This window comes from Haplochromis burtoni, unplaced genomic scaffold, assembly GCF_018398535.1.
Source record: "Haplochromis burtoni strain Fernald_Lab_line unplaced genomic scaffold, NCSU_Asbu1 Contig_101, whole genome shotgun sequence".
Taxonomy (NCBI): Eukaryota; Metazoa; Chordata; class Actinopteri; order Cichliformes; family Cichlidae; genus Haplochromis; species Haplochromis burtoni.
In genome coordinates this window covers 521,045-544,692 of record NW_024582462.1, presented here as the reverse complement: position 1 = coordinate 544,692, position 23,648 = coordinate 521,045, and positions in this window count along the sequence as shown.

The following is a 23,648-nucleotide window of genomic DNA, read 5'->3' as shown; positions in this document are numbered from 1 at the left end:
TAGATTTAACCATATTCAATTGGTTGTCAATTTCCACCTGTGGTTCCTTATGTATACCTTAAAAGCAGTGATGAGGGTATAATATTATTCAAATAAAAGTCAAAATATCTGTTTTTTTCCATTGCAAATCTGAGAAAGAACTAGTGCAAATAGATTGCTAATCCCAGTTATAAAACAAAGGTAAAAATAGATGTCTGGCAATTATTGCTCTTGGGTTCAGCTGCCTGAGGGTACTTTGTGTGGGTGTGAACATAACTCGATGAAGGCAGGTTTATTTGGCTTGCATGGCCTGGTCTTAGTGAAGGGAAGATGCCAAAGCTTAACCGGTTATTTAAAGCAATGCATTGAACTTTTATTGAAAAACATAATAAAAATAAATAAATGAATAAATAAATAAATAACCAGAAGGCTCAGGAGGTTTCCTACATTTCTTTTCAACTAAGGAAAATAAATCAGATTTACCACAGTACCGGTAAATGACCATGGAATGAAATACTTGAATGCAAAACATATATTGTATTGCTTTCCTGAACTTTTCTTGTCTCTGTAATACCAAACTATGCATAGAAAAATATATGAAAATTGCACAAGTATACTCTAGGGAATTTACAGAAAATGAGTGGGCGTCATGTGTCCTGCCCCCTGCATGCACTATCCAGCATCCTAGCCTACACCAATCCTTGTGTTTCCAGGATTGAGAGAGAATCCGATGCAGTCTGATATGATCTGATCACCTGCTGTCTGTTACATTTGAGAAAAGCAACTTCAGATATTAGGCAGACTTGATTCTCCCAAACTTGTCTGGACTTCATATCTGAAACCTGCTACAGACACAATCATTAGAAGATATGTATTGTAAAAAATATTGTGTCATCCCACTAGCCCTGGGAGATCATGTAGGATAACTACAATAAACTCTACTGTCCATCTAACAAATGGCAGTGTGCTGGATGTATCTGGTAACTAGTTTCATGGAAGCAGACTGCTCATTCTTAGATGGAGACAAAGTCTTACAATCATGACCCCATCCTGCAAAGACTGCAGCAATCACAAAGACTTTTCTTGAAGAAGATAAGTTCTTAATTTTTATTTCTTTTTGTAATTATAAGTAAGACTTGACAAAATAAGTATTTAAAATTATGTTTTCCATGCTTTTTTCTTTTATTATTCTAGAAAAGAGCATTATGGAAATGTGTGATGATGTGTGTGGTAGTAGTTACGCTAAAATAAACAGGGTATACAAACAGAAACTGATAGAACAGCTCATTAAAACTGATGTCTATAATGATATAAGAAATATATTGTAATATTTAAATTATTGTAAAAGTCCAACGGTAAAAATTTATTGTGTCATCTACCTCTGCCTCTATCTGTGCTCCACCCCAGTCTGCAGCACAGATAGATAGATAGGTAGATAGATGCTTTATTGATCCTGCAAGGGAAATTACTGTGTTAGAGCAATAAAACATTAAAAAAAATCTACTCTAGACTCTATGATTAGCTAGTTCAGCTAAGGTTGCCCCCACTGCTCTGCACAGGCAACACCCTGCCTGGTTCTCCATGCAGGTTGTGCATGTAGTCATACCCTGTGCTCCAGTGTGGCCCAGCTCAATATTCCATCAGTCACCCATTCATTCAGTTCTGCTGTAATGATTCATCTTTTAGCTAACTAAAGTTAGCTAAAAGATGCAACCAGCATACTGTGAATGTTGAGTAAAGCATTTTACATTATTATAGAATTTATAAAATGATTCTGTCGGTCATTCTAAGAGGTGTTATTTTTTTTTTATAATTGTTCAAACCTCAAAATCTATAAAACATCTTCTTCCCGTTTTGACAGTATAAACAATACGTAGAAGCTGATAAATGGAGAAACATACTATCAATGGGCTTGATGGAGTCCCCTGGAGGTCAAGGCGTGCTAATATTTAGAGAGTGTGTGATATTCAAAAGACAGTAAAAGATATAAAAACTACTTGCATCATCCTTGGGACTAATCTGAACTGTTAAAATAAAAATTCCCATTAATGAAGAAATTCAGATCCTGCTCATTTCTGAAGAGTTTAAGGCTAAAGCATAAGTTGAGATGTGGGCAATCATGACTCAAGTGGTAGAAGAGATTGTTCACCAATTGCATTGATGCATTCCAGCCCCTCCACATGTGCAGGTGACTTTGAGAAAGACTCTTGTTTTTTGAGTTTGTATGAAACTGTGATGAAAAACATATTACCAAGGTTAACAAGACTGCATACGTGCAGACTATATACCACTGTTCCATCTTCCTTAATAATATTTATTTTTTTTGAAAATACAAATGCAGAAAAATGTTCACAAACTGAATCACTTGCTTTGCATCCGGAGCCTCAGTAATATGAATTGCAACAAAACTGGGTACTCAAAAGCAGTACTGAGTACACGACTTTCACAGAGTGTGAATGAAGTCAGAATATTTTTTTTAAAGTTTCAAAAAATCATTTGAATGTGTGTTTACTTTAAATTGCTTTCTATTTATTTGCAATTCAAGGTGCTCACATGCTTACCCCTGCTGGAGAAGGATGAATACCTCGTGTCCTTCAAGTCTGTGTCCTTATTGGAGTCATGCAGTGGTCTTTACTAAGAAATGGCTTTCAGGCATTTGTGAAAGGGCAGAGAAGTCGAAGACAAAGACAGAGAGAGAGCGTCTGATGTAACACTTTTTTATAATACCACGATATGCAAATGAAAAACTAGGATTTTTTATTTTATTTTAATTGAAAGCCTCATTCTGCATTTTATTTTTTCCACAGCCCTATAGATCTAAGTGCTTCCACACCACTAAATATTGTCTCCAGTTGGAGGCCACTCAGTCTGTCCTCAACAACAGCAATGAGAGCACTGCGACTAAATCTACTCACTGGAGTTGTGGTGTAAAATATTTTTATTTTGTCTAAACTTAAATGCTCTAGGCTGTGGAAAGCTTGAGTTTTACAATTTCACACATGCTGTTAATGGTGTAGTTTTGAGAAACCAGCTGCAAGGAGCTCTGTGAGGTTTGTTTCCTCATGAATAAAATCAGGTGCAGGATTTAACTATTTAACAGGTTTAGGTAGATGTTTTTGTGTCTTTGATGGCTCGAGTGCTTACCTTGTCAATAGCAGGTGTGATCGACATCGGTACATCTCTTTGGGAGGAAAACCAGTAGGATAATAACAAGTCTGCCTACACCCCCGGGTCCATTTTTTGCCACTAATTTTAAACTGTCACTACACTATCCCGCACCTTATCTGGAGATCCCCATAAAATAGGAAATTCTTAATGTGTTTGAATGCTGGGTAATAGCACTTTGTCAGTACAACATTATACAGTCAAGGCATCTATTGGATAGGAGGTAACATCTGTATCTTACTTATAAAGAGAATATGGCAACGCAATCAAGTATTCACTTGTCAAAGGTTTCAAAGAAATCAGAAATTACACCCACACACAGACACACTGCCACAACTAACAAACACTTGGATGTTGTTTATCACCGGGTGTGCGTATGTACAGGTTTTTGCATGGGGTTGCTAAGCTGTATGCTCAATTGGAAGCAGGTGCAGCGTAAAGACCTAATCACATTTGCGGCTCATTACCCAGTGACTGTGTGCACATATTTGCCTCTCTGTGTCCTTATTAATCAAGCACAGACAACCCTAAGTGCTCCTCTCCACTTTTCCACATGACTTGCTACAAGCAACAGTAGAGCACAACAACCTGATGAGACCACCTGCTGCTGTCTGCTTTTCCAACACCTGCAATGCAAACGTTCATAATTTCTCACTTGACCTCTAACCACTTGCCAATTGACAGAGTATCAGTTTTTTTGACCACTCGATTGCTGTCATGCTCCTATCCAAGAGGTCACAACATTTGGGATTTCTTTGTTCTATGAATTTCTTAATCGTATAAGTGGTCAATCATTTAAAAAAAAAAAAGGTATTAGATGTTTTTTCAAGAGCTAAAGGGACATTGAGTAATGGAGTAGTCAAAAATAAATAAATAAAATGAAAATAAATGTTGGCTTAAATTGGTCAGTTACTCTGTGAAAATATTCAGTGACTTTATAATGGGAAAAAACACCTCTAATTCTATTTTTGTACACATTATTTTTAATATTCTGTCTTTAAATGCACGTAAATGCATGGAATTTCTAATGCCATTGGTAGACAAACCGTCCTAGTTCCCTCTCTTGTGCTTGAATATTAATGACATTTTATAAAAGCCATGCCATTTAACAGTGAGGTTATATCTACTACCAACAACATTCTTAATAACATGGAATAATGGCTTAAAATTGAATGATAATGAAATTAATTATGAAAACCAGTTTGACTCCCAGGAGTCTAATTTGAATCTCTTTTAAATGTTTTTGGCAAGGGTTAGATATAACGTTGACATTCAAAAATGCTGACCTTTAAAACATGTCCACTAGTCTAGACATGTTGAGCAAAAGAATTTACAAATGAGAAGTAGTAAGTTATGATACTGAAACTATTCAAAGAATTTATGTTAGATACACATAGACAAACCTTTGGTGACAGTTTCTCTGTATTTTCTGGACAAAACCAGCTTTGATGTTAGATGACTGTATAGTGATGTCAAAACGCCGCTGTCATTAAGTATCTGCTTAAATTTCTTGTTAAGTTCAGTCAGACGTGGCAGCAGTTATCAAGCTGAGCAGCTCAGTTGGTCATGGTTAGGAGGATCAAAAATGAAAAATTCTCCTATGATTTATAACTATGTACATTCAGAGATGAAAAGGGAAATACTACAACAGTGGCACAAAAGCATACCTTGGTGAATTGGCAAAGAACAGATAAAAATAGTCTCGAGCCTGTGATACATTATGAGAATTTGGACGAACATATTTCCTTGATGCACTGTCTTGTTTGCAGGAGGTATGCTCGGTATGGGGAGTCCTGTTGGGGTTTGGTTTCCATTGTTCCTCTGTATTATCTCATATGCTGTGCATGTTCCCACAGTCTCCAAAGGACCTCGGTTCCCTTTTCAGTGTGGCCCCAGAGACACATAGAGCACTGTCTAAAGTACAGTAACTGGGACACAGAGCCTCACAGTCCCAATAAACGAAGGTATAAAGACAAAGGGATAACAGGCTTAAACCCTGAGATGAATATTTTATTGGATATACATAACTCGGTGTCCATTAGCAGTCAAAAAATGGTGAGACCATGGCGCAAAAAGCATGCACTCTCTCATGAGTTTTTTCTTTTCTTTCTTTTTTTGTCTGCCCATTTTCGCACCTCCCCTCTCCTCAGACACACAATAGATGGAGCATTGCATCCAGTTGTCGAAATTAGGCACAGAATCAGTCTGTGGATATTATTTGCACTTGATGCATGTTGTATGGTAGAATTACACCAATGGACCAATGTTCTGATGTTTTGCTGTTATTATTGTGAATTTTTTCACAATTTTTTACAAGGTAAAACTCAAGAGCAGTCGCAGGTCCATAGCAGTTAAGCACGTCTTAGTACTTTATGTCTGTAGTGCTTACTATTTTCAGTACTGCTTAAGCTTAAGAAGAATAAATTCCATGTTCAGTGTGAATTTGACAGAAAGAAGAGTTTTGTGTTGCTGTTGGGTTTTCTAATGTCTTTATTTTCATTCTTTCTCATTGGATATTTTTAGCACCACATTCAGACTTTGATTTAATGTCATTATTTGGCTTTGGTGGTTCAAACCCACTGTGCTTCATTACAGCAGACACTTTACAGTAATGGTGCAATTCCCAGTTTGGTTTACAGTGTGGTTTCTACACAATATTGACATCTTGCACTGCTGAGATTGACTGAAGAGAAGGGCTGCTCTGTCACAAACAAAATGTATGTTTCCAATGTAAATTAGTGAATTTTCTTTTCTTTTAAAGGCCTCTCAAACACAGCATTAATGTTGGTCCTCAAAGCATAAATGGATTCTCAACAATTTTGCACCCAAAAGAAATTAATAGTCTTAGGTTACCTCAGCATTTTTAAGTTTGTATTATTTATAATATTTGCAGTCTAGCATGAGGTATACAGTATTTGGATTCAGCAGATGCTTTGACTGTGTGTCTGAATTGGCGCTCAGGAACCTTGGGGAGGCACTCTTCTACACTGTCAGACCCTGAATCTCTATCAGGATTCATTCTTATTCAAATTGCATCATGGTAGCTCATAAACATAGCATTAGATTATGGAAATGAGAGGTCTGCATCTATTCTCATTTAATTCCTTTAGGGAGACATTTAATTTAAACAAATAAATAAATAACGGCAGCATCAGGTGTTTATAAAGGGTATTGTGTAAATTTAGTCAGGCAAACTGAATAATAATCACTCTATTTGACTATGTGCGTTCAATCATCCATCACTGAACACTTCATTAAGGCTTTTAAATATGTAGGACACTTGACTTAAGACAGATGTCGGGGGAATTTGCTACTTGTCATTCATAGTGACATATAGATAGTCCAATAAACTGTCCGTTATTGGCAGGTAGTCTGTGTCTGCTGTTGAAACAAAAAGTAACAAGTAATCAATGACCTTCAAATATTGGCAACTTATCACCAACCTATCAAATTTTTCATAATATTTTTTCTTTCTTTACAAATGTGCATCTTGGTGCACAAGCATGGGTAATTAGAGAGCTCTTTAAAATTGACATAACCAGAATAGCGGGCGCAGTGGTTAGCACTGATGCCAGCAAGAACAGCAAGAAGATCCTCGACATATCCTATTCTGGGGTATTTAAGGATTATGTCGAATTGTTATGGGCAATCAGGTCCCTGTACAACCGTAGTGAGAGGCTGGTTCCTAACATCAATAGTAAGTCGGACTCAGTTTTTGGTGGCAGCACTGCCCTTTGTCTGTTCATAGTTTTTATGGACAGAATATCTAGGCATAGCTAGGTGGTGGAGGGTCTCCACTTTGGTGGACTCAGAATTAATGAAACCTTTACCGTCAATTATTGATTCATAGTTCATAGTGTTTATGGAGAGACTCTCCACCACCAAGTGTAGCGCAGTCATTCGAAAAGCACTAAATATCGTCCACATTGAAAGGCCAGTTGAGGTGTTTCAGGCATCTGACTAGGATGTCTCCTGAAGACCTCCTAGGTGTGAGGTATTTCGGGCAGCAGGCAGAGAGTCTCGATTTTTTCAGTGACAATAAAATATCTCATATCTCTGCTCCTTAGAAGTTGCAGACCACAAAACCATTTTCCTTCTTCCTTCACATTAACTGAAATTAGTTGATTACAGGCAAAGTATGCATCAGGAAAACACGCTTGATGATTGATTTTTTTTTTCTAATTCTACATTGTGCAGATAATATATATATATATATATATATATGAATATAGTACAGTAATGCATTACATTACTGCATAACAGAAAAATGTAATGTGTTTATGCATTACATCCAGCACTGCTGGCAATGACATACTTAGATGTGACCACTGTGGAACAATTATTCACTGCAGCCCTTTTTAGGCCGGCGCTCTTCTTGAGTAGAATACCAGCTGACATCTAAGCTTGCTGGGGTCCTGGCTAGTTAAACATCTCGACCTTCACAGCTGACTCTTGACTGAAGCTTGACCTGAGTTGTTGTCGGTAGGATTTGCATAAGCAAGACTGTTTGCATGTACACATTTCATCTCAGCGTCTACCAGTGACTTTATTTCTATTCTTACCTCCAATTCTATATTTAGTAGCATTCATGTATACGTTTAAGTGTAACCTTTAACATATACAGTCACTCTTTATGTTATGATATGTTTGTTTTTTTATTTTCTCAAGAGATGTATTTTTATGTTCCTGAGATCAAAGAAACATGGTTAATTAAAAGAAAAATCTATTTAAATGCCACATTAGCAATGAAGCACATTTACCCAAAACACGTAATTATCTGTGCTACTCTCAAATTCGTTAATTTGCTTCTTGAACCTCATTTCATCCTATCATATAATTATGCTACCTTTATGATGGAAAATTATCCATGGTGAGATGAACTATTATAACATTCAGGGACACACCGCAAATGTGAAACCGCACAACAGTATCTTTCTAAAGATCCACAAATTGTAAGAAAAAAAATACCACTTCTTTGTGATGCTGTCAAGTAGCACTGCATGGACAGAATATGTAGATGTGCTTGTGTGGTCAGGTCAGTTCATTAAGATCCAGTATAGTAAAAGAGCAGTGAGTTCATGTATACAACTTTTTCATATACATAAATATACGTGTATATATATGTTTGTGTGTGTGTGTGTATCCATTCTTGGATTAAAGGGATTTAGCAAAATGGTTCTGAAATATAGAAGGGCTGAAAAAGACACTGTCATAATTATAACATTACATAATTCTAATCCAGTATAACAATTTTTTAATCACATTTAACTTAAATTAATGATGGCTGGCAGCCATATCAGCTAAAACACTTGTAAGAACTGCAATCCTTTTGAAATATTTCCCTTTCTAAAATGAAGTGAGAGTGAAATACTCCAATTTAAATTCCCCAGTCCTAAATAAGATACAAATTTTTGGTTTTCTAGTTGAAAAAACAGTCTTGGGGGGAGCATATTGTGTTAGGAGTGTTTTTCCCTTTCCCCTCAAAATTGATCAAAATCTTGTGTCTTCAAACATCTGCTATGTTGTTCATTTACAGAAATATGTAGGTGGTTTGGACATTTTGTGGAACAGTAATATAGGCACACATGAATCTTAAATATGAACTTATTCATGCTGGTTCAGCTTGATGTAGCTGAAATAACAGCTTAGTTGACCACCACCTGTTACTAAAAGTGAACAAACTTTAAGAGTAAATATAATTTTAGCAAGTGAGTTTTAAAAGAATACAACCAGCTGTTAGGAATGGGGAAATTGGCTGTAATGGCACAGACCTATTTTTGAATGGGGCTGTAAACATTTCTGCTAAAATCAGGCATTTTAACATTCAAGTCTTTTGGGGATGACTCACTTTTACAACCAACCTCTATAAACAGCCATGCTACAATCCATTTTAAAAAATCTACCAATTCCACTAAGAGCCTCTGATTTTACTCATTTACTTATATAATTTGACCAGTGTTATGTTACAAAATGGCATGTAGTCACATTATATTGATCACTAACATTTTAATGTAATACAATACTCTGATAATTTCAGTAATCACATTACAGTGGCAATTAGTTCATTACTTATAAATGTTCTTCAGTTATCTGCATAATGAGTGGATACGTACAGGAATAACAAAAAACAAACATATTCATATTCATGTGCATTTGCCCTACAATCAGCTAATTTCAGTTCATGTGCAGGAAGGAGGAAAATACAACTTCACAAAAAGAACCGCATCATACTGCTAACACAACATAGGCTGTCTGAGAAAGTGTACCTACTTCAGCAGGAAACAAAGGCAGTGATGAGCAGGCAGGCTGGCAGCATGTGTCTCTTTAGACAGGTTTTCAACTTGCTGTCAGCTTTAAGTTCATACTTAACCACTACATGAAAGATCATGTGTATGTCTTCATTAGGATATGGATTTATGTCAGTGTAGAACTGCAGCCCAAGTTTTATATTATTATTAAGCTGTAATCTTGTGGCATGTTACGGGCATGTTAAGGAGTAAGAGCAAAAGTTAAATGTAACAAGTAGTGTAAGAAATTACTTGTGATTGTGTAACATAATTGTTAAAAAAATGTCTTTTTTGTTGTTGTTAAAAAATTATTCTTTTACTTTACCCATATAAACTTTATCAGTCAGAACACCAGATGTTGTGCTTCAGGCACAAAAACTGTTCTATTATATGTTAGCAGTGCGACAGCTGTCAGTCCTTTGAACACTTAAAAGAGGTTCACATTTTTGATTTTCAAAGTATCAACTTGGTAAACAGATTTAATTATAATTAGTTAATTATATAGATTAAAGCTGAATAGAAACATACAGCTTGCAACTGGTTTGTCATGGCTAGATTTAAACACTTTTCTCCAACTATTCATTTTCTATTCCTTCACAGGAAGTGAAAAGAAAATTAAAGAAAAGTAAAGCTCTATGAATAAAACATGTACCTGTTGGTGGTAGTGTCCAGAATGGTTGAGTGACATCATATTATGAATCAGCCTATCAAGCCATGGCTATTTAGTACAGTACAGCATCTGAATATAAATGAAACAGAAAGCCATAGAACGCTGTGCTGTATGAATATTTTTGCAAAATTGTACAAAATTAAATGCAAATGGTTCAAAAGAAATGTTGCATGTTAATAAGGTCCGCATTCCAGACATGCACACTGGGTGGTAGATAAAAATTGTGAACCCTACCAAACATAAAGCTATGCTGAATTCAATTAACAGAAATATTAACAGAAATCACAAGAGTTCATTACTGCAAGACCTCACCCATTCACACTGTAACCATGGCTCTGAATATACTGCCATGTACTGCAATCGCACGGCCTCATTCGGCATCATTTTCCCTGTGAACCTTCCACCGTACACCGTTGGGGTCAGATTAGCAACATCTAATACACTTTGTTTACTTTGCAGCCCAAACCAAGTATAAGTGAGCCATCTGTGAAGTTCTCAGTGAGTCAGTCAGGAGATCAGTGCCAAATAGGCCTCAGCTGTCTGCCACTGGCTAGTTTTCAGTTGGATTTCACCTTCTCCTTCCCTCTTGGACTCTTATTAGTGTCAAAAAGGGCAGCTATGTCCAGGTGTGTAGATTTCTTGCCAGGTGGAGGATATGATACCAATTTGTTGTGCTCATAATGTCAGCGGTCTCTACTCTTGGGAACACAGTAGCTGGCTTTTATCTCAGCAATGCAAACCAATTATTCAGCTCTTTAATTTGGTTTAATTAACCCATATTTTTCTTAAATATGTGCCGCACTGGACAGATGTAACATGAATACATGCAATTGAAGATAAAGTATTACCATGTCCAGTTTATTGGTGAGTTATTAATGAATAAATTTGAAAACAATATTATGATATATAGATATTTTATTTATTTATCAATGAGCGGTCTTCATTTCTTTCAATGATTTCTGTGTTGGTTGAGTATCAAAGCAATGGAAATGATCTGCACTTATCTGTAAAGCATGTGTCAAACCAGTATTTTATATGGCCTTTGCAACAAGGCTCAGCATTACAATGCAAAACGTAAGAAATCAGTTGTCCAGCTAATATTGTTGCAATATTATTTTTCATCTTTACTTAGACAACAGTATTCAGTGGCATTACTTTAAAGAGGATCAAACATATAATAAGGTTGCCTAAACCTGGCTTCTATCTCACAGAAATATTCCTCATCATAGATAAGATGATTCCACATTTGCAAGATTTTGCCTTTTCTTGCATCTTCTTTGGGCCTGTCAGGACTAAAGACGGGTGACAGATTACACGTCTGGATGTAAGCCTGAACTTCTTGTGCAAGGTAAAAATGGTATCTGATTATCCAAAGTATGATTAATGTCCATTGCCAGGACACTTTGTACATGGCAATGCATGCTGTCACTAAGATTTTTTTTTCCTTCATCTTCTCACCACCCGGTATAACATGCAATGTCAATAGAAGCAACAGCACATGATGTATTTGAAATAAATGCCTGTCATGGAAATAAATTTGAAAATAGCTGCCAGACAGCCTGTCAGTTTCAATACATCCTTGTTGGTCTTTTGTATTACAGTACCTGAGATGTTCATTGAAAGAAAAACAACCTAGCTATGTTTTTTTGACTAGTTGTGGGTACTTGGTGACAGCTAAAGACTTTAAGGGCATATTGGTTGTTATGTGGCACGAAGTATACTTTTTTTTTTTTTTCCAAATTTCCCTGATGGCTTATGTCAAGCCTTGAAGCACTTTTTTCTCTTTGTTTCCTGTCATTTCCCTGTGACTCTGCGGGTACATTGTCCAATATGTCAATTATTAATCAAGTAGAAAGAACTAACAGCACTATTTGTAGTGGGAGATGTACACAGTCCTGGGATCAATATAACACAGCAATATTAATTTCATTTAGAAATTTTGTATGAGTAATCAGCACAAAAATACTTGTATACACACATGAGAATACACTAGCTGCCGAAATCCCTACCCGTCCTCCTCATATTACAAGAACAGACTGGAAGTAATAATAAAATGACAAATGTCAGATTTTCTGTTTGGCATGAGTTGTAGCATTGTTTACAACCAAGCCAAGGAAAGATGCAAGCTCATATGCATTTTGGTCATTCAGTTTTTTATATTACGTTTCGCTTAATAGCTGCATAAATTGTTTTGTCTGTGTGGGAGATGTTGATCACACTGACTTGGAAACAACTAGCGGTTTAATCAGGACCATAACAGCCATTTGAGCAAAGCTGACACTGATAGAGTCTTCTTCCATGACCAAACTAGATAGCTTTCCAGCATGCTGAATGTCCTAGCCAAATGCAGATAATGGTTAGGTGGCTCATAATGAACAGATAAGACAAGAATGATCTACACTCTGATCTACCAAGCATATGCCTGGAATCATTCAAGCATTAATGACTTAAAATTGCAGTAATGCAATCAAAGTCTTAAAAACAAAAAACTAAATAACACATCACGGTATAAAATATTGCATGGATAGTGCATGCACAGGACAGGGATATCTTAAGCAGTGGCAACTGCTTACAGCTGTTATGTACAGGTGGTACCAACAGATTGTTTGCAACATATGGATACCTAAATTAGAAATATGTTAAAAGAATGGATCCAGTCAAAAATAAATTAAGGTAGATGTAGTACAAAATTGTCAGTCATCCTTGCAATGACAGCATAACTGACAGCTTAGAGTAATCACAGCTCCATATATAGACAGGAGGAAGGAATAATTTGGGTTATGCAAAGCTGTATCTCTTCTGGAACTGAAGTAGAATAGCAAGTACCAAGCATTTCTGCTTAGTCTTAATTCCTCATACTTGAATAAAACGCTGATTCAGGCATTTCAGTGCAACGGATAAATTAAAATTAAATACCTTAGGTTTTATGTACAATTCACAAGAGGAGGTTTCTAGGCTTTCTAGAGATACTTTTTATGAGATAATATAATTCAGACGTAATATAACAAATGCCAGCTTGATAATAAGAAGAATAGGTTTCCTTCCAAAGGTTTTGTTGAGTATCACGAGTGTTTTTATTTGCACAGTAAATGTAAACTTTGTCTATGAAAGATTATGCATGCACTACACATATTTTTATTATTATGTTTTGAACACATATTGGTTTAAAGACATCATTATGCCTAGAAAACCACTGTTTGTAATTGGTGCCAGAAGATACTTTGTCATTACGCTCTTCTATCACTATATTACTCTCCACCTAGTGTAAACACCCAACTCTCAGTTGCATGATTACATTTTCAAGTTATTTACGTGCCCATTCATTCCTCCTTTATTGAAAGCAACAAGTTCATACCCCTTCACTGGGGGCTATCAAAAGTCCTCCTGGGAAATGAAGGAAGTCACTAATTGAAGTGGAAGGAGACGAGGCAGGCAGAGGCAAAGTGGCTACAGGAAAGGAGTAAGCTTCATCACAGAGTGAAGATAACAGTTTACGACTATCTGCGGGTGGATTTTTTTCATAAAGTCTGATTCATTGCCAAGAAAGTCAAACAAAACAGAAGGTAAATCTAAATCGAGTATTCAGGTATCCAGGGGACTCGGAATTAATTAATTTCCTACAGGGTAGCAAAACAGTCTTCAGCCAGTTTGAATTGTGGAGGAATATAAAATGAACCATAAGTATCTTTTCAAATTAACTGGGATCAGCAAGAGCGCAATGGTTAAAAATACAGTGACTAAAAACTGAGCGTTTTTTTCAGTAGTGACAACAAGCAGTTGTCAGAAGAAAAAAATAGTTTAAATGTGTTGGTTTTGTGACAGTGGCCTTGGAAATGCAAAACACAGTGGAAAATGAAATGTCTGCAGTGTCATGATAATGAAGTGTGGTTCCATGTTTTTGGAGTGTAGCATGCTTTTATGCAATGGCTCTGAAGTGACACAAAATCATGATTTCTTTGACAGCTTGGGAGTATTAGCATACGTGGGAACACGGTTGTCTCCAGGATTTAGGGCTTAAATTCAAATTCAGAAATGTAACTAAAGATAAATACAAGTTGCAAGTCAGTCAGAGTTTATATAACAAAGAAAATATTTGCTCTATTAACTGGTCCCCAAATGTTACATGTGTAACTTACATTGTGAGACACTCTGTTTGCAGTTAAAAATTGGAAACCTTTTCCCTTCAGTGTGCACAGGATTATTTTTCCTCTTGGAGCTTTATGAAGTTTAGATTGTCACAAAACCTCCCTGGGCACCAAGATGAGTCAGTGGGCCACATGTTAATCCTTTACAAAATAGTGTACGTTCAAATTAGTATTCATATTCTTTGCCTCTGAACATTGCTGTGCGTCCAAAACCAGACAGACACATTTTCAATGGTTGAGTAAGCAGTTAAATTTCTAGTCTGGTAATGACATGCAAAATCCTTTTAATTAGCTATGTGTAACAATTTGAATGTTTTCTTACTGTCGTAATTTGTAATGATACATAACCGGCTGGTTATGGAGGAGGAAAGCAATTAATATAAATAAAAGTCAATTATTAAAATTATTAGTTCACTAATTTAACTGCATTTTAAATATGCCATCATAAAGTAGACATATTAAGCTATTGTTAAGTACTATCTGTACTATTTTTGTCAGCGTAGGTCATGAACTTAATGTACAGGAGCTTAATTTAATGAATCAAACTCATCTCAAATAATTAACCATACCTTTATGACAACCTATCTTCTGATGGTCCAATCATCTCAAAGTTGTTTCTTGAACATGACAGTGAGTTCACTCTATTCTGATGGGCTCCACAGTCTCAATCCATTAGAGCACCTTTGGGATGTGGTGGATTAGATTTTTATCATGGACGTATCATGCAGCTGACAATCTGCAGCAACTGTGTGATGCTGTCATGTCAATTCAGTTCAATTCTATTCAGTTTTATTTATATAGCACCAAATCAGAACAACAGTCACCTCAAAGTGCTTTGTGTTGTAAGGTGGACCCTACAATTATATATGCAGAGCAAACTCAACAATTATATGACCCCCTGTGAGCAAGCACTTTGGCGACAGTGGGAAGGAAAAACTCCCTTTTACCAGGCTCAGGAAGGGGCGGGGCCATCTGCTGCGACCGGTTGGGGTGAGAGAAGGAAGACAGGCTGTGGAAGAGAGCCAGATTTAATAACAGGTATGATTCAATGCAGAGAGATCTATTTACACATAGTAAGTAAGAAAGGTGACTGAAGAAGAAATACTCCCCCAACAGCCTACACCTATTGCAGCATAACTAAGGGAGGATTCAGGGTCACCTGATCCAGCCCTATATATGCTTTAGCAAAAAGGATTTTTTTAAGCCTAATCTTAAAAGTAGAGATAGTGTCTCTCTCCTGAATCCAAACTGGAAGAGGCGCCTGAAAACTGAAGGCTCTGTCTCAATGCGGATCAAAATCTCTGACGAATGTTTCCAGTTGTTGCATCTATGCCACAAAGAATTAAGCCAGTTCTGAAGGAAAAGGGGGTCCAATTCAGTACTAGCTAAGATGGCTCATACACCTGCAATGCAATCCATTAACAGCAAGGTAATTGACAAGTTAGTTGGTGTACTTGTAAATACAGAATGTATATTAGTTTCATAAACTGCTTTCATAAGCTTTCACAAAGTATTTCAGTCAAAACAGTCTGCTAAAAGTAAAGGCTAAATAAAAGTTCTCTTTATAGTTCATAGTTTCCTTACTGGACCAATCAGCATGATTCCAAGCAACAAACACAATGCAACTAAGAACCATATGGTCAAGTACTGTCAAATTCTCATGTTAGATAGCCACTTCACTAACGCATAGTGCTCCATTTCATTGCATGGTTGTCATGGCAATGGGTGCAACTGGTGTAGTCAGTATTTGAGATCATGCCTAGATAGCTCGTTGCCACAGCTAGAATTCACACTACTAAGACACCAATCAGTAATGCCATGCTGATGCACACTCCTGGCTAGCAGCACAAACTGTTCTCAGCCAGCAAATACACCAAGATCCCCAGAAAATCTGTCATCCTGGAGACCGCCACAGTCTCATTTATCTATGCTTCCTCCTCCACCCCATTTTTTCAATACACTTATGAGCTTTGCAGTGAAATTACTTATATGAACATTATATAAGGACAGCTTTTCGAACCTCTTTGTGCACAAAGTAAAGTTAGACTTAAATCTTCAAAAACTAAATGTTTCCTAAACTATATATAGTTTCAGTTATTGGTTCTAAAACAAACAACATTTGGGGAAGTTACTTTGTACTTTGATTAATTAGCTTTTAACTTTTATAACTTTTTGATAAATCAGCAAGTTAATGAAAATAAAATAAATGGAGACTAACTGTATTTTTCTTATTTAAGTTTAAGTTTATTTAAGAATGTATGTAATTTTGTAATAAAAACATTTCCCAATATAATATAAAAGGCATTTTCAGACTATAAATCCAAAACTTAAAAACTAAACCAAAAAAGCAAACAGAACCTGCAATATGAGGACTGATTTATTGCACATCACCAATCCTGTTCTTTTTATATTTGCCCTTGGCAAAAACATTTGTGAGAATTTTCAAAAATAATAATCAACTCCAGCTTTTATGGCTGTTTTCTAGGTATTTCTAAAAACAGAGGAATCAAAGAGAAGTAAAGTTCATATAAGTGAGCAAGCTGTGTGTCCGTCTAGCCACAGAAAAAAAACTGATTGTAGCAATCAGGAGTCAAGGTTAGACCGCACGGCAGGAGTCAGTTCTGCAGAATTGGTTTAAATTTACACACTGATTCACACACATGCACACAAACAAAGGGGAAAAAAGTACATCGTTCCTCTGAGATGTCCACGTGGAGGTCTGCAGGGGGGCACAGTTTAGACTGCTGTTGCACCAAGTCTTTTTATGATGTGAATGGCTGCGTTTATAACCCCTGCAGCTCTTACCTCTGACTGGGTCTGGAAACAACTTTGTTAGTGTTGGTCAATTTACTGATAAATCAGCCAGGTTAACCCCGATAAATCAGGGTTAAACAGCTTGTTTCACCAGCCTCTCTCAACAATATCACCAATACACATAGACATCAGGTGTTGTGTGATTGTTGTCCTGCCGATTAGGTGTCAAATGACACAGAAAATTTCCCGGAAACGCAAGAAGTTGTGCTCTTGACCAGAATTTTACTGGCAACAACTTTAAAGCTTTATTTTCCTGGATGGCAGTTCTTGCCCTCCCCAAGGTTCCAAAAAGTATTATTTTCCATTGACCTGTGATCTATCAGAGTAGAGTTTGGTGGACTGAATATCAATATCAACACCAACCCTAGCAGTTCAAAAACATATCACAGCATTCAGTCAAAGAGTATCCAATATCTGTATCAAGACTCGGCCTGAAATTATTTTAAAATTGCCTTGGTGTTAGATGAGGGCTAGTGAACGGCCTGCTCGACTGTTCCAAAACAAAGAGAAATTGACAGAAAGAAAAAAAAAGGATTAGACATGAAATTATGAAACATTTTTTTCACTCACCATGAATACTTAAACTTTCTATCATTAATTTTTTCAGTTTCAATCTGGTCTCACTCTCCTTCTCTGCTAGTTTTCCAACTGGTTGACTGCCATTCTCTGAGCCTGGTTCTGCTGAAGGTCTCTTCCTGTTAAAAGGGAGTTCTTTCTTCCTCTTATTACCAATTGGACCGCTGTCCTACAGTATTTGAAAGAAAACCCAACAATCACAACATCCCGTATTTGCTAATATGGGATGTTGTGATTGTTGCAAATACTGTAGGATAGCAGTCCCCAACGACCAGGCCACGGACCGGTACCGGTCTGTGAGTCATTTGGTTCTGTGGCGCAAGAGTTGTGAAATTTATGGTTTTCAGGGTTTTTATCAGTTTTCATCGTTACTTTTTTATCATTTTTAATGTGAACTTGCACAATAAAATTCAGTTAATCTAAATTGAATTGGTTTACTTACAAACTCTTTCTTCATAAAAAGAAATACTGATTTAAACTAGTCTTGGTCTCAGTGTTGTACTTCCTGTTTTATTTTGACAGTCTCTCGTCCTGCTTTTAGTGTGTTCAGATTTGCTTCTCCTGTCTCGTCCCATAGGAACATGTCATTTGCTCCTGCTGTGTTCCCCAAGGTTTCCACTTACCTTGTCATCTCTCAGTGTATATATATTGTCTCTGTCCTCCTCAGTCCTTTGTTGGTCCATATGTTAATCCCTCCTTGTTTCTCCATCTTCTCTTGATATTTCCAATATGTCTCCAAGTATTCCCATTGTTCCAGGCTTTCAGTTGGTTAGGTATTTAGCTTTCCCAGTCTAGGTTTTTCATGGTCAGTTAATTTATTTTGGTTTACCTGTTTTGTTACTTTCCATAACAAGTGACTTGCCTTTTGTTAAAATCTTGTCACGCAGCATTTTGACCCCAAATGCTGTTTGCCATGTTTTCTTATTGCAAAAAAATTAACACTTATTGTAGAAACCCCCAGAATTTCAGACAGGAACATTTTGCTCTTATCAGGCCTGAAAATGACTTGATAAGAGTATAACCTTAACCACGATTTGGAATGCAATGCTTGGACACAGGTTTAACAATGTTAATTGCAGTGGCCACCCCTCTAGTAGTTCCACAAAGTCAAGGTTAGGAATAAGTGATTGAAAGCTTTCCTCCACCTGCCTTGAGTGGCCTCTTGCTCTTCGTTGCATTGAGGACATGACTGAAAGACTGCTGACGGCTTCCTCTGCCACTGTTTCTGTCTGCTGGGTAGTTCTGTCAACAGATCATCCCATCCCACTGAGAATGAAATCAAACCCGAGGTGGCTCTCCACTATCTACTGTCATTTCTCATTAAAGAGATATGAATCACTCCTGACACCGTGTAATTGGTAAATGGTAATTTCTGAGAGGAAATTCTGGGAGACTGAGGAAGAAAATCACACTTTGGATTTGAGATCGGAAGGATTATGACATGAAGCTTAACTGCCTCTTCCTACAGTCTTTTTTTTTTTTTATTGTATCTGATAGCCAAGGATTCCACTCGCTCAAGAATCAGAGACACCGTTTATCTCGGTACCCTCCAATAATGACACCACTGGGTTTTAATATCACTTGCTATATATCGTTTCTGTCTTTTAAACTCGGATTTCACAGTCGCAGCTTGAAAGAAATATTCCCATTGATTTATCCTTGATTTTTTTTTTTTTACTAATCAAAGAAAAATCATTCAGTAAAAGAGAATGCGCATATAGTAGTGACGGGTTTTAGGTTTTCAGTGATCACCAGCATCTAGGAGAGCGCCTCGTGATTTCAAATCCTGATTAAAGTCATTCATTAATCAACTGCACTTCCAGCAAATTAACACTAGCATTGCAATATAGAGATAAAAAGGGAGATTAAAAAAAGAGTGGCGCCTTAGCAATTAGGAAAGACCCCCAGAGGGAAGACAGTCATACTGGTGAAAAGCTTAATTGGTTTCAGGTTAGCATTCCTTTCATTCGAGTACCAGCGGCAGATATATGCCAATCTGGTGCCTTTGTTTAACCATAATCTGGACCTAATCGGCTGTCTGACAATTCCTGCAGAAGCATACATTAATAATATTAAGTATAAGGCAGATTATTCTAAGACAGGCAAATGCTATCTATATCCGTGCTATCAGACACCCTGATAGCATGGAAAAATGAAGTTTACAGTGCACACAGGTGTAAAATAAGGCCAGGGAGCCTGCAACTGGGCCCAAAGCCAATGTCCAGAGAAAGGAAAACTAATAAAATAATACTCTTAAAGCTTTAACAGGGTGCATGCGAAACGACCGCCACCCACGTTTTCTTGAATAGACTAATAAAGGATTTTTCGAATACTTTGTGATAATATACAACAGACCACGTTTCAGCTGCCTCTAGACTGAGTTTCCCATCGCTTTGACAGACTCATCTTAGACTGCAGTTTGAGACAGTACTCTGTCATCTACTCTGCAGGCTTAGTAAGTAAACAGTGTAGCTGTGCATGAAACTGTTTTTAGCCAGCTTCAGGTTCTAGTTGGAGTGACCCTTCAACTGGAAGATCATCACAGCATATCAAAGAGTGCCATCACCAGCTACAGTCCAGGACGGTCGAGTTAATGTGCAGCCATGAAATGAGTCTCACAACAGCACCTTGACTAACTTCCCTGTGGGGAAATGGGCTGATAATATCTGGTCAGCTGTGGCTGAACTTTCAAATTAAGAGTGCCCAATAGTTTATTGATCACTTCATTTTACAAGAAAAAGGTCTGAAATGAGATATACTAATATTTGGTTAGGTTCACACATAAAATCAATCTCACTCACACACATAGGTCATACGCGGAGAGAAAATTATTAAATTCAATGCACAAGCATGCATATGTTTACAGTATGTCCATATATTATATCTGTGGTTTAATTTGTTCGTTCACTGATTCAATCATGGTTGCATACATTGTGGATGTAAGTTGATTGTACAACAGACTGATGATGGAAGGTTTTTTCTGCCACTAAAAAAAGGAGAATAAATGTATATTCATTGCAAATTACACAGAAAGAAGTCAGAATTCTGAGACATGTAACTCATAAATGGCACACAATAACTACGTATGTGCAGTACTGTTACCTCCAATATATAGATCTGTTATCCATCACTGACATGACAACTACACAAGGACCTGCAATACACCAACACTACAAACTGTATGTCGCCCAAGAACCCTCTTATGTGTTGCTGGCATTTGGACATTTTTGAGCAGGATTTGACATTTCCAATTACCATTTGGATGAGAATGCTACCACACACACAACACACTTCATTTCCTGCTGTAGAATGAGAGAAAAGTTAGTCAAAGTACATACAGTAGTTTCCAAACCTAGTCAGCCATTAAAAGCTAGGCATTCGCTATGCATCCAATCTTAAATATACATGCTGGGACACATACAGATCTAGACTGTCAGACAAAAATGTGCATGGCATTATTGCATAAATATATTATGTGTCTATTTCAATTTCTTTGATTAGGCTGGTGCAAATGTTGTTGAGTAAGAACATCATGTTTGCACTGCAGTGTGGCATGTCACAATTAAAAGCACTTTAGCTAGTAGCAGTGGCTCATGATCAAAGTAGCCATATTTCAATACTTGAATCTCTTGCTTCTTAAATGTCCTTCCATCTAATTTCTTACCCAGTTAATTACACATTGCTCCGTCTTACACCGTTCAGCTGCAATCCTTTCTGCACAGCCACAAGAGGCTAGCAACACCAGCCTCTTGTGACTGTGAGGGCTCATTACTAGTTGTTGGTATTACTGTGGATGGTGCAGCAGAAGCCATCCCGACAGTTAATATGTTTAATTTAATTTTGTTTAATCTATTTGTAGTTTCTTGTTCTTGTAATTATTCACCTGCAGTTTTGCTTTTGTCATTCCATCTTTGTCAACCACTTCTTCCACATTAAACCAGCAGTAGTCTGTATACCCATAAAGAAAAAAAATATAAATATTGACCCATTGGCCTCAGATTGGCAAAAGCAAGACTCCTGTGTGGACTGTCTTAAAATGTAACAGTTAAAATGGTGCAATGAAGGTTAATCTTGAAGTCCTTTGCAGTGACTATTCCAGTTCCCAAGTACTCATGAATCTCCTTGAATGTTTCTTCCCAGATACCCTCTCTCCAAACCCACTTTGCTCACCAATCTCATGGATGGATTCTCTCCACAGGAATCTACATACATAAGATACAAGTAAGTTTTCCACACAGATATATATATATATATATTAAAAAACACCAAGAAAAAAAGGACCAGAGCCTGGGTTTCATCTAGCCACTCCCCTATGAAGGGGCTTTGACTAGGAATTAGGAACAGATGTGTCATGATTAGCAGGTATGTGGAGTTCTGCCAAGACACAAAAACTGGTACACACATGCACACATTTATAAACAGGGATAGCGGACAGGCAAGGCACAGAGCAAGGAGACAGAAATGACAAGACAGAAAACAGCACAGAGAGGACAGAGGGACCATGACATTACCAGTCAAGCCGTGTATATATGCTGCACCAGGACTTCACACCAGTTTCAGCTGTGAATTCAAGACCATGAGTGTTTATATGTCATATTCCGGTCTTATCTAATTTGATATAGGTAATCTTGGTAAGACCTTTATTTCAATAACCAATCAGTGGAGAATGCATTATATTATTTTTGTCAAATATTTTTGTTAAATAAGATTAATGATTATTGAATAGGACATTAATCACGTAAATACTGACAAAGCAATGAATGAATAGAAGAATAGGCATTATTCTTGCAATTCAGTCACAGATTGCTATTACAGTGCACTTAATTTTCTTTTCGTTTACATTTTTTCTTCTTGACTCGATGAGAATGATTTTACAGATCCGTTCGAAACTATTAGGATTTGTGTACAAGAGCACACGGATATATATTGACTTAAATAATTATGTCACAGTCAGTTATTGGATTCCCTGAAAGCGTGCATCTAATGGAGTGCTCTGGTATTGTGCAATGGTCAATCTCTTCAAACTGAGCCTTTGTTAGACTAAAGTTCCTAATGTGATCCTGAAGAGAAATAATAATAATAATAATGAGCTCAGCCAATCTAACCCTTGCACAATGGTTCATTGACATGATTAGAAGTAAATAAAGTAATTACCCATCCTGCAGTTTGGCAAAGCTCCTGCATATAAATAGGCATCATTATAGGGTACAGTGGATGAGTTTGCTGAGCATTTCTACCTTTGGTGGAAAGCGATTTTGATCTAAATTGATTGCTATGGGATTATCCTGGATTTATTAAATATTAAGGCATTGACTTCCACTAATGTAGATAATTAGGGTTTATTCAAAGTCAAAACGAAATTGGCATAAAATGTGCATGGAAAGTGATTCATTACTGAGCCACTAGTCAATTCATCAATTATGATTTTCATTACATATCATAATTAAGAATGCTCAAGCAGAATTGATGTAGTTAGAAAGTCTCATTACCCTGCTATTGGAATTAACAAATACATTTTGAAATGTGTTGAAACATTTTCACATACACTGAACAAAAAATATATAGTATAATCTAAGTCAAAGCAAAATTATTGATTAGTAAACAGCAGTGCCCCAGTTGAGTTCATTAGTTAGTGCCGTTTGCACTTTGAGTGACCATAGAAGTTCAGTTTTATCAGACGGAGAAGGACATTTATGATCAAAAACCACAAAAACTTTCCTTTTACAATTTCAGGTAACAGATATTCCCTTTCATGATGATGGTTTTGTGCAGGAAGTAAGATTTCTGCACAAAACTGTTGCAATATTAAGTCCAGGAAATATTTGTCCAGCTGTAGAGCAGCGGTCCCCAACCCCCGGGCCTCGGACCGGTACCGGTCTGTGAGTTGTTTGGTACCGGGCCGCGAGAGTTGAGGCTCAGGTGTGAAACGTATGGTTTTCAGGGGTTTTATCGGTTTTAAGCGTTTTTATGTTATCGTTTTTATCGTTAACTCGGTTTTCCTGGGTCTTTTTA